General features: G+C 45.9%; 1 protein-coding gene and 1 pseudogene across 4 annotated transcripts in view; one reads left to right on the top strand and one right to left on the bottom strand.

The window, feature by feature from the left end:
* The window catches only part of Slc1a7 (solute carrier family 1 member 7), a 75,800-nt gene that overhangs the window by 46,726 nt on the left and 17,593 nt on the right, over positions 1 to 11,481 (bottom strand). The window lies entirely within an intron of this gene.
* LOC103730266 lies at positions 6,665 to 8,851 on the top strand (annotated as a pseudogene).

Below are 11,481 nucleotides of genomic sequence, written 5' to 3'. Positions count from 1 at the left end.
GGCAGTCAGCATATGCGTGTAGGTAGATGTGGCGGTCAGCATATGCGTGTAGATGTGGAGGTCAGCATATGCGTGTAGATGTGGAGGTCAGCATATGTGTTGATGTGGCGGTCAGCATATGCGTGTAGATGTGGCGGTCAGCATATGCATGTAGATGTGGCAGTCAGCATATGTGTGTAGAAGTGGCAGTCAGCATATGTGTGTAGAAGTGGCAGTCAGCATATGTGTGTAGAAGTGGCAGTCAGCATATGTGTGTAGAAGTGGCAGTCAGCATATGTGTGTAGAAGTGGCAGTCAGCATATGTGTGTAGAAGTGGCAGTCAGCATATGTGTGTAGAAGTGGCAGTCAGCATATGTGTGTAGAAGTGGCAGTCAGCATATGTGTGTAGAAGTGGCAGTCAGCATATGTGTGTAGAAGTGGCAGTCAGCATATGTGTGTAGAAGTGGCAGTCAGCATATGTGTGTAGAAGTGGCAGTCAGCATATGTGTGTAGAAGTGGCAGTCAGCATATGTGTGTAGAAGTGGCAGTCAGCATATGTGTGTAGAAGTGGCAGTCAGCATATGTGTGTAGAAGTGGCAGTCAGCATATGTGTGTAGAAGTGGCAGTCAGCATATGTGTGTAGAAGTGGCAGTCAGCATATGTGTGTAGAAGTGGCAGTCAGCATATGTGTGTAGAAGTGGCAGTCAGCATATGTGTGTAGAAGTGGCAGTCAGCATATGTGTGTAGAAGTGGCAGTCAGCATATGTGTGTAGAAGTGGCAGTCAGCATATGTGTGTAGAAGTGGCAGTCAGCATATGTGTGTAGAAGTGGCAGTCAGCATATGTGTGTAGAAGTGGCAGTCAGCATATGTGTGTAGAAGTGGCAGTCAGCATATGTGTGTAGAAGTGGCAGTCAGCATATGTGTGTAGAAGTGGCAGTCAGCATATGTGTGTAGAAGTGGCAGTCAGCATATGTGTGTAGAAGTGGCAGTCAGCATATGTGTGTAGAAGTGGCAGTCAGCATATGTGTGTAGATGTGGCAGTCAGCATATGTGTGTAGATGTGGCAGTCAGCATATGCGTGTAGATGTGGCAGTCAGCATATGCGTGTAGATGTGGCAGTCAGCATATGTGTGTAGAAGTGGCAGTCAGCATATGCATGTAGATGTGGCAGTCAGCATATGCGTGTAGATGTGGCAGTCAGCATATGCGTGTAGATGTGGCGGTCAGCATATGCATGTAGATGTGGCGGTCAGCATATGCGTGTAGATGTGGAGGTCAGCATATGCGTGTAGATGTGGCGGTCAGCATATGCGTGTAGATGTGGAGGTCAGCATATGCGTGTAGATGTGGCAGTCAGCATATGCATGTAGATGTGGCAGTCAGCATATGCGTGTAGATGTGGCAGTCAGCATATGCGTGTAGATGTGGCAGTCAGCATATGCATGTAGATGTGGAGGTCAGCATATGCATGTAGATGTGGCGGTCAGCATATGTGTGTAGATGTTGCAGTCAGCATATGTGTGTAGATGTGGCAGTCAGCATATGCGTGTAGATGTGGCAGTCAGCATATGGGTGTAGATGTGGCAGTCAGCATATGCGTGTAGAAGTGGCAGTCAGCATATGGGTGTAGATGTGGCAGTCTGCATATGCATGAAGATGTGGCAGTCAGCATATGCGTGTCGATGTGGCAGTCAGCATATGCATGAAGATGTGGCAGTCAGCATATGCATGTAGATGTGGCAGTCAGCATATGTGTGTAGATGTGGCAGTCAGCATATGTGAGCATATGCGTGTAGATGTGGCAGTCAGCATGTGCATGTAGATGTGGCAGTCAGCATATGTGAGCATATGCGTGTAGATGTGGCAGTCAGCATGTGCATGTAGATGTGGCAGTCAGCATATGTGAGCATATGCGTGTAGATGTGGCAGTCAGCATGTGCATGTAGATGTGGCAGTCAGCATATGTGAGCATATGCGTGTAGATGTGGCAGTCAGCATGTGCATGTAGATGTGGCAGTCAGCATATGTGAGCATATGCGTGTAGATGTGGCAGTCAGCATGTGCATGTAGATGTGGCAGTCAGCATATGTGAGCATATGCGTGTAGATGTGGCAGTCAGCATGTGCATGTAGATGTGGCAGTCAGCATATGTGAGCATATGCGTGTAGATGTGGCAGTCAGCATGTGCATGTAGATGTGGCAGTCAGCATATGTGAGCATATGCGTGTAGATGTGGCAGTCAGCATGTGCATGTAGATGTGGCAGTCAGCATATGTGAGCATATGCGTGTAGATGTGGCAGTCAGCATGTGCATGTAGATGTGGCAGTCAGCATATGTGAGCATATGCGTGTAGATGTGGCAGTCAGCATGTGCATGTAGATGTGGCAGTCAGCATATGTGAGCATATGCGTGTAGATGTGGCAGTCAGCATGTGCATGTAGATGTGGCAGTCAGCATATGTGAGCATATGCGTGTAGATGTGGCAGTCAGCATGTGCATGTAGATGTGGCAGTCAGCATATGTGAGCATATGCGTGTAGATGTGGCAGTCAGCATGTGCATGTAGATGTGGCAGTCAGCATATGCATGTAGATGTGGCAGTCAGCATATGTCAGCATACACTTGCAGGTCAGCCTCTTTCCAGGCCCAAGGATCTCCAGGAGTACAGAGAGCTGCTGGCACTCGAAGGGGACATGTGAAAGTGGAGACCTTGGTGAGGGCAGAGTGGGGGCTCCCTCCAAGGTCCACTCCCTCTAGGGAACAGCCCTTTGAAGGGTAATCTCTGCCTTCAGAGAACATGGAATTGAATTCACTTGAGATAAATACACACAAGATGGGCCTCCAGCTGAGGGGCAGTGGGGCCTCAGACACAGAACACAGAAACCTGGAGTCATTCTACTTGTACAAAAAAATTATTAATTTTCCCTGCCAGAAAACAAATTATCCAGAGGTTTTCCTACTCAGTGAGCCTGTGGGGAGTAATGCCCCAGGCCAGGGATCATGCCCCTGTCCCCCCAGCCATGTGAGTTTATCTCTGTGGAGGACTATATTGGCCCCTGGACGTGTGGCTACCTCTTTCCAGCATCAGAAGACTAGCCTGACCAGCTCTGGGACCCAAGCAAGGCTGAGCTGAACCAATTGGCTGAGGACCACATCCTAGAGCTGGTGAATTCATTACAAGGAGCAAGGACAACATTTACAATAATAATTATAAATCCAGGCATGGTCCCACATGCTTATAATCTCAACAATTGGGAGGTGGGGGGAGGAGGATCAGAAGTTCAAGGCCATCCTGGGCTATACGATACCTGCTTCCAAAATAACAACAACAACAACAACAATAATAATAATAATAATAATAATAATAAAATAATAAACTCAACCATCCTCAGGACTCAGATCAAATGTTGGCCCTGAACTCTACTCCACTGCCCTCCCATGGTTCTTTACTCATTTAATAGGCATCTATTATACACCTACTATTTCCCAGAGCCTGTCTGGGCAATAAGAGTCAGATGAGAGAGATAAAGCTATATTGCTCAGAAGTGTCTCTATGATAAAGCAGCTGTATTTGTTCGGAAGAAATTTCTGAATGAGAAGAGGCTGATCAGTTGCCCTACCCAGCACAACCTCACTGCACAGACTGCATGGCGATGACTTGGAAACACGAAGGACAGGACTAGAAGATAAAGGACGGTGTGAGAGCTGGAGAAAGAGGTAGGTACTCCCTAAGGTGACTTGCTAGGGTTCCTGCCCTGTGCAGCCTTCCTACCTGAGTGTGAGCTACTTCTGAGAAGCATGGCAAAGGTGACGCAATGTTGTATGTATAGCCATGTCACATGTGACTGTGCCTCAGAATATGAGAGGGAGGGCTTCCAATCAGCCTTTGAAAAAGCTGAAGTCATTTTAGGAGCTACCTGTAAATGGGGCAGAAGGCAGAAACCTGCAGGTGGTTGAAGGCAGAGGGCAGCCATCAAGACGCTGGGCCCTCAGAGCTCAGTCGGAGAGTGCTTGCTGAGCATGCGTGAAGTCCTGTTTAATTCTCAGCACCACATAAACTTGGCATGGTGGTGAAGGCCTATAATCTCAGCACATAGGAGGAAGTTCAAGGTCACCCTTGCTTATGTTTGAGGCCAGTTTAGGCCACAGGAGACTGATAGGGTACAGATCCAGGTGATCCCAGACCCAGAACTCATAAGGCCCCTAAGAGGAACTGAGTCAACCAACTCCCAGCCACCTGCAAGTTAACAAAAGCAGCTCTGGAAAATTAATGACCAATGTATTGTGATCACCAGAGCATGCTCCACAGGCTGACAAACAGGTTTCCCAAGCCCTTAGCTGCAATTAATTCCTGGAACCCTGTAAGTGTAGAAAACATGTTTCACAGTAGATGTTTTCCTCAATGTTTTACCAGGTACAAACCCCACACCCTCCATGAGCAAGCAGCCCCCAAACAGCCCCAAACAGCAGAAAAATACTCTTTTTCCGCATTCTGTCCCTTTATAAGCTGCCCCTCTGCAGCCATTAGGCTGCTGGTTCTTCCTCACACCCAAGTTGAGGACCAGCCCCAACAAACCCAATTCTTGATTTGCCAGTCTTCTTTGTTTCTGTTTCGCAGCGATCTGGACCCCACCACTTTCTTTTTTTTGTCTTTTTGAGACAGGGTCTCTTTGTAGCCCCAGCTGTCCTGGAACTATGTAGACCAGGCTGGCTGGCCTCGAACTCACAAAGATCCTCCTGCCTCTGCCTCCCAAGTGCTGGGATTAAATACCACCTTTTTATCTAACAAAGACCATATCTTAAAAAAAAAAAAAAAAAAAACCCACATAAAACAAAACAGAAAAAAAACCAAACAAACCAGAAGCTGGGTCCTCAGGCAAACAACCACAAGGAAACAACTTCTGCTCACAGCCTGAGGAAGCTTGGAAGTGAATTCTTCTACAAAGGATCCTTGCGATAATAAGCCAGACTGACACCTCTGCTAGGACCGAATGAGGCACTGAGACACGGAGATGAAAGACTGAAAGGCTTCTGGACTTTGAACACATAGAAACTCCTAGAGAACAAATGAAGGGCGCTTCACATCAGTAAATCTAGAATGCTACACCATAAGGGGGGGCGGAGAGAGGCTGAAAACGCTAACATGCTCCTGCAGTCACCGGGGAAGTTGCTCACTTTGTGACCTACTAACTTAGAGCAAGGGGTGTCCATGTGAATGGGACACCATAGAGCAAGGGGTGTCCATGTGAATGGGACACCAGTGAAGGTTACCGGACTACAGGAACGTGAGGGAAGAGAAAAACAAGAGGCAGTAGCTCTTGATTCTGGAAATTCAAGGATAATGGAAAGGCATGTGGGGGAGCAGGGTGCCAAGGTGAGTGGCTCTGGGTGCCACGACTGCATCACAGTGAGACGGGTGCACCACTCAGGAGGTGCAGGGCAGCATGCTTTGCTATGTCAGTGCCTCCGTCAAGGAGGACTTCCCAGGGGAGGTGACATGTAAGCTGTAGATGCTAAGACCCATGTAGAAGGCAGAGGTCATCCACAGGGACTGCCTGCTGAGAGCAGAAACAGAGGTGGAGGGTTCATGAAACACCTGGACCTTGGCAGAGCTTTAATAAGTTAGAAAGTATACAACACCTATCATGCACTGGTTAATGCTGGATCCTATGCCAGGCGTTTTTCCCATCTTGCTGCTGAGGCTCTGATGCTCAAAGACTTGGATAAATGACACATCTAGGGCCAGTGAAATGGGTCTGGGAGAAGAGAGGGTCTTTGGGGCAGCAAAGCTGGGAAGACACAAAAGCATGTGGCATGCCTAATGATGATGAGGTGGTCAGCCTGGTTCCAGGACTTGGTTTGGGGACAGTCTGCAGATTGTCCTAGAGATAAAGTGGGAGCCACCAGTAAGACAGTAGACTTGTAGCTTACTGGAGCTGGAAGCAGATGAGCCTGACCATGACCTTTAAGCTTATAGTGCACATAGCCACTGATTCCTAGGGCACAGCTGGGAGCCCCTGGTGGTGGAGGGGAGCAGCTATGCAGAAGTGTCTTGGACCCCAAGACAATCAGGTTTTTAAAAAATATCAGAACAAGGGCTGGAAAGATGGTTCATCAATTAAGAGCACTGGCTGTTTTTGCAAAGGACTCAGGTTTGGTTCCCAGAACCCTCATGGCAGCTGACAACCGTCTATAACTCCAGTTCCAGGGGATCCAACACCCTTTTCTGGCCTCTGTAGGCTTTGCATAACATAGATGCATTTACATACATGCAGGAAAAATACAAATACACAAAATATAAATAAATTAAATAAATAAAACAGACAAACCCATCAGGATACTTGTGGGGCTTTGAAGCTCTACCCTGGCTTGGGCCCCTTTTTGGTCTGCTGCAGTAAGCACAAGGTGAGGGCAGGCTCTGAGTTTGCCACTATAACTCTGGTGACTTGCTGCGCCCTAGGTGGGGCCTATACCGGAGTCCGGTGCTCCTTAGGGGCAGGGATACCCAGCTCCAGGCTGGCCGGAAACAGCTGTTCAGGGGCAGTGGTAGATGGATGTTGGACTATAGACTTGTTTAATAAGCAAAGGAGGGCTCCCCGGGGTGGGATCCGGGCTGGCGGGCGAGGAGCTAGCCGCACTTCTTGTGCGAGGGCCTGGCCCTAACCGCCACCCTCCCTGTCCCCCTCTCTGAACCGGACGCTCGCTCTGCTGGCCGTCACCTGCAGCAAGATAGGGCCGCCTTCGCCCGGCTACGACAACGAGGAGGCGGCCACCGCCGCCTGGGCCCCCGCCGCCGCCGCCTCCGGAGAGACAGGTGATTTGGCTTCTGCACGGTTAGGAGCACCAAACCGATGGGAGGTTCTGTCAGCTACACCTACAACTATAAAAGATGAAGCTGGTAATCTAGTACAGACTCCAGGTGCTGCTACTTCAAGTGGGCAGTATGTCCTTCCCCGTCAGAATTTGCAGAATCAACAAGTATTTTCAGTGGCACCAGGATCAGATTCATCAAATGGTACAGTGTCTAATGTTCAGTATCAAGTAAAACCACAGATTCAGTCAACAGATGGTCAGCGGGTTCAGATTGGCTTCACAGGCTCCTCAGATAATGGGGGTATAAATCAAGAAAGCAGCCAAATTCAGATCATTCCTGGCTCTAATCAAACCTTACTTGCCTGTGGAACACCTCCTGTGAATATCCAGAATCTCATACCACAGACTGGTCAAGTCCAGGTTCAGGGAGTTGCAATTGGTGGTTCATCTTTTCCTGGCCAAACGCAAGTAGTTGCTAATGTGCCTCTTGGTCTGCCAGGAAATATTACCTTTGTACCGATCAATAGTGTCGATCTAGATTCTTTGGGACTCTGGGGAAGTTCTCAGACAATGACTGCAGGCATTAATGCCGATGGACATTTGATAAACACAGGACAAGCTATGGATAGTTCAGACAATTCAGAAACGACTGGTGAGCGGGTTTCTCCTGATGTTAATGAAACTGACACTGCTACAGATTTATTTGGGCCGACATCCTCCTCATCACAGTTGCCTGTTACGATAGATCGTACAGGTATATTACAACAAAACACAAATAGCTTGACTACTTCTAGTGGGCAAGTACATTCTTCAGATCTTCAGGGAAATTATATCCAGTCGCCTGTTTCTGAAGAGACACAGGCTCAGAATATTCAGGTTTCTACAGCACAGCCTGTTGTACCACATCTACAACTTCAAGATTCTCAGCAGCCAACTAGTCAAGTGCAAATTGTGCAAGGTATTATACCACAGACAATCCATGGCCTGCAAGCCGGTGGTCAAAATATATCACAACAGGCTTTGCAAAACCTACAGTTGCAGCTGAATCCTGGAACCTTTTTAATTCAGGCACAGACAGTGACCCCTTCTGGACAGATAACCTGGCAAACATTTCAAGTACAAGGGGTCCAGAACTTGCAGAATTTGCAAATACGGAATACTGCTGCTCAACAAATAACTTTGACGCCTGTTCAGACACTCAACGCTTGGTCAAGTTGCAGCAGGTGGAGCCTTGACTTCAACTCCAGTTAGTCTAAGCACTGGTCGGTTGCCAAATCTACAGACGGTTACAGTAAATTCTATAGATTCTACTGGCATACAGCTACATCCAGGAGAGAATGCTGTCAGTCCTACAAATATTAGGATCAAGGAAGAAGAACCTGATCCTGAAGAATGGCAGCTCAGTGGTGCGTCTACATTGAATACCGACGGTCTAACACACTTAAGAGCACAGGTAGTAGGTGAAGAAGGGGACCAAAACATCAGGAAGGAAAAAGGCTTCGGAGGGTAGCTTGCACCTGTCCCAGCTATAAGGAAGGTGGTGGGAGAGGTACCAATCTTGGGAAAAAGAAGCAACACATTTGTCATATACCAGGATGTGGTAAAGCCTATGGGAAAACCTCACATCTGAGCGCATCTGCCTTGGCATTCTGGAGAACACCCTTTTATTTGTAACTGGATGTTCTGTGGTAAAAGATTTACGCGAAGTGATGAATTGCAGAGGCACAGAAGAACACATACAGATGAGAAAAATTTGTTTGTCCGGAATGTTCAAAACGCTTTATGAGAACTGACCACCTTGCCAAACATATTAAAACACATAAAAATAAAAAAGTTATTCACTCTAGCAGTACAGTGCTAGCATCTGTGGAAGCTGGGAGAGATGATACCTTGATTACTGCAGGAGGAACAACGCTTATCCTTGCAAATATTCAACAAGGTTTTGCTTCAGGGACAGGAACTGTTAATACTTCTGCCACCAGCAATCAGGATATCCTTACCAACACCAAAATCCCTTTACAGCTTGTCACAGTTTCTGGAAATGAGACAATGGAATAAATATTACACAAATACTTATTCATTGTGGTTATTTTTATACAGTAGTGAGAAGAATATTGTTCCTGAGTTCTTAGATATCTTTTTATTGATGTGCAAAAATTTTTGGATTGACAGTAACTTGGTTCTACATGACACTGATATGCCTTACTTTGTATGACATTCCATAGTATATTAAAAATGGTAAAACTGCATGAGTTTTGTAGGCACTTTTGGAATCTAGAAGAAATGAAATTTTACCAAGTTATATAAAGAGAAAATTGAATTTAACAATGCGAATGGTAGTCTAACAAAATGCATCAATGCTGTGTGATTTAGTGCAAAAATGAGAAACTGTTGGTTTTTATCTATTGCAAGATAAAAAAAGTTGGTGGGTGAAAGAAATCATGTTATGATAAAAAGTTTTGTAATTTTCTTGATGACTGGAATTTTTTTTTGTCTTTTTGAGACAGGCTCTCCCTGCAGCCCCAGCTGTCCTGGAACTCACTAATGTAGACCAGGCTGCCCTCGAACTCACAAAGATCCACCTGCCTCTGCCTCCCAAGTGCTGGGATTAAAGGTGTGCGCCACCATTGACTGGAATTTTTATTATGCATAACTGACAAATCAATTTTCCAAGCAAATGTTACATGGTGTAGGCTTTACTTAGCTCATCAATTTGTCATTTTGAAGCTAATTATTTTAATTAGGTTAACTATGTACAATATTTTAAGCATTACTCTTGTAAGATTTTGAAAATTACATTTTATCATCAAACTCTAGGGGATAGTCACATTTTAAATCCTGTTGCAAAGCCATGTTTAAGATTTAATTTGCCCTCTGCCTCCCTGGGCCTGCAGGACCTGCAGGCCTCTCTCTGGGGTAAGTCCATGGTGCCCTCTGCGCCTTGACTCCCCCAGCCTCATTCACCCTCCATCCCATCTCCCCCGCAGGTCTCTCCTCCTAGCCTGGGTCCTGTCCCATTCCTTGTCTTGGCGCCCCAGACTCCTGGGGAAACACCACTGCTTCCTGATCCTTTGCATCCAGACCAACTCAATGCATTCTCAGGTCCCCAGGAGCACTCTGGGCCTTGCCCCACCCTCACCTCCCTCTACTTCCCTGGGCCTGCACCAACCACCAGCCTCTTTCTGGGATGTAGGGGTGGCCTTTCCTCTTCCTGATCCTTTGCATCCAGACCAACCCAACTCCTCAGTGCAGTACTCAGGGGCCCTTGGGGCCACTTCCCGCCCCCATCTGCCTTTGCATCTCTGGGTGGTATGGCCACAAGCTGCCCTAAACCAGCATCTTTCCTTAACCCAGCTCCCAGACAAATCCAACCCCCAAATTTCTGAGGCCAAAATCTTTCCTGGAGGGATCCAGACCTTAGGAGAAAGCCTGAGAGCATCTGATCCTCATCTGATTTGGGCCTCTGTGGGAACTCCTGAAGACAAAAGCAATCTGGCCACTTCAATATAAAATCAAAAGAGAGAACTGGAAGCTTAGATGAACCTGCTTTTCGTGCAAGAAAGACACATAAAATTCAAAAAAAGAAGCAGAACTAAACTTGAAGGTCCGAGTATCACACAAGAGTCAGAAACTACAAAAGAAATTCACATGTCAAAATCACAGAGAAAAAATAATAACATGAAAAACCAAAATGACATATCCCCACCAAATACCAGTAATCCTCTAGAGGAGCACAATGAGAACCCCCTAGAGACAATGCAGGTCATGGAACTCAAAAGAACAATGATGAATATGATAAAAGAATTCAGTGAATTTAAAGAACACACAAACAAGGTAATCATAGAGCTGAAGGAAGATAGGGATAAACTTCTGAATGAATTCAGAAAAGAGCTAGAAATATTGAAGAATACTCAGTCTGAAATAAAGAACGAAGTGAAACACTCCATAAGCCAATTAGAAATGACAGGAGAAAGCCTCACCAATAGAATGAATGAAATGGAAAACAGAATATCAACATTGGAGGATAGTGTTGAACAATTTGACCACTCAAGCAAAGATTATGAAAAATTTAAGAAATCACAAGAATGGAATATGCAGGAATTGAGTGATACCATAAAAAGACCAAACTTGTGAATCATATGCATACAGGAAGGAGAAGAATCCCAATACAATGGCATGGACCAGATCTTCAACAGAATTGTGGAAGAAAATTTCCCAAACTTAAAGAAAGACATGCCCATACAAATACAAGAAGCATATAGAACACCAAACAGACAGGACCAGAAGAGAAACTCTCCACGCACATCATAGTAAAAACACTAAACATACATAACAGACAATACTGAAAGCTGCAAAAGAGAAACAACAAGTCACATATAAAGGAAAACCCATTAGGATTACAGCTGACTTTTCAGTGCAAACTATGAAAGCCAGAAGAGCCTGGACCAAAGTAGTCCCAGTTTTAAATGACCACAGATGCCAACCCAGATTACTATACCCAGCCCAAATGTCTATGATAGTCAAAGGGGAAAGAAAAATCTTCCATGACATAAATAGGCTGAAGGAATTCATGTCCACAAAACCAGTCCTTCAGAGAGTTCTGGAAGCAATACAAAGAGCTGAAGAAAGGAATGACTATACCCAAGGAGTTGCAGAAAGAAATCTAATGAAGGTATGACTATGGAAAT

The sequence above is a fragment of the Nannospalax galili genome, unplaced genomic scaffold (assembly GCF_000622305.1).
Source record: "Nannospalax galili isolate Female #2095 unplaced genomic scaffold, S.galili_v1.0 scaffold713, whole genome shotgun sequence".
NCBI lineage: Eukaryota > Metazoa > Chordata > Mammalia > Rodentia > Spalacidae > Nannospalax > Nannospalax galili.
The sequence above is the reverse complement of the archived record's forward strand: the minus strand, read 5'-3'. Positions and strand labels throughout refer to the sequence as shown.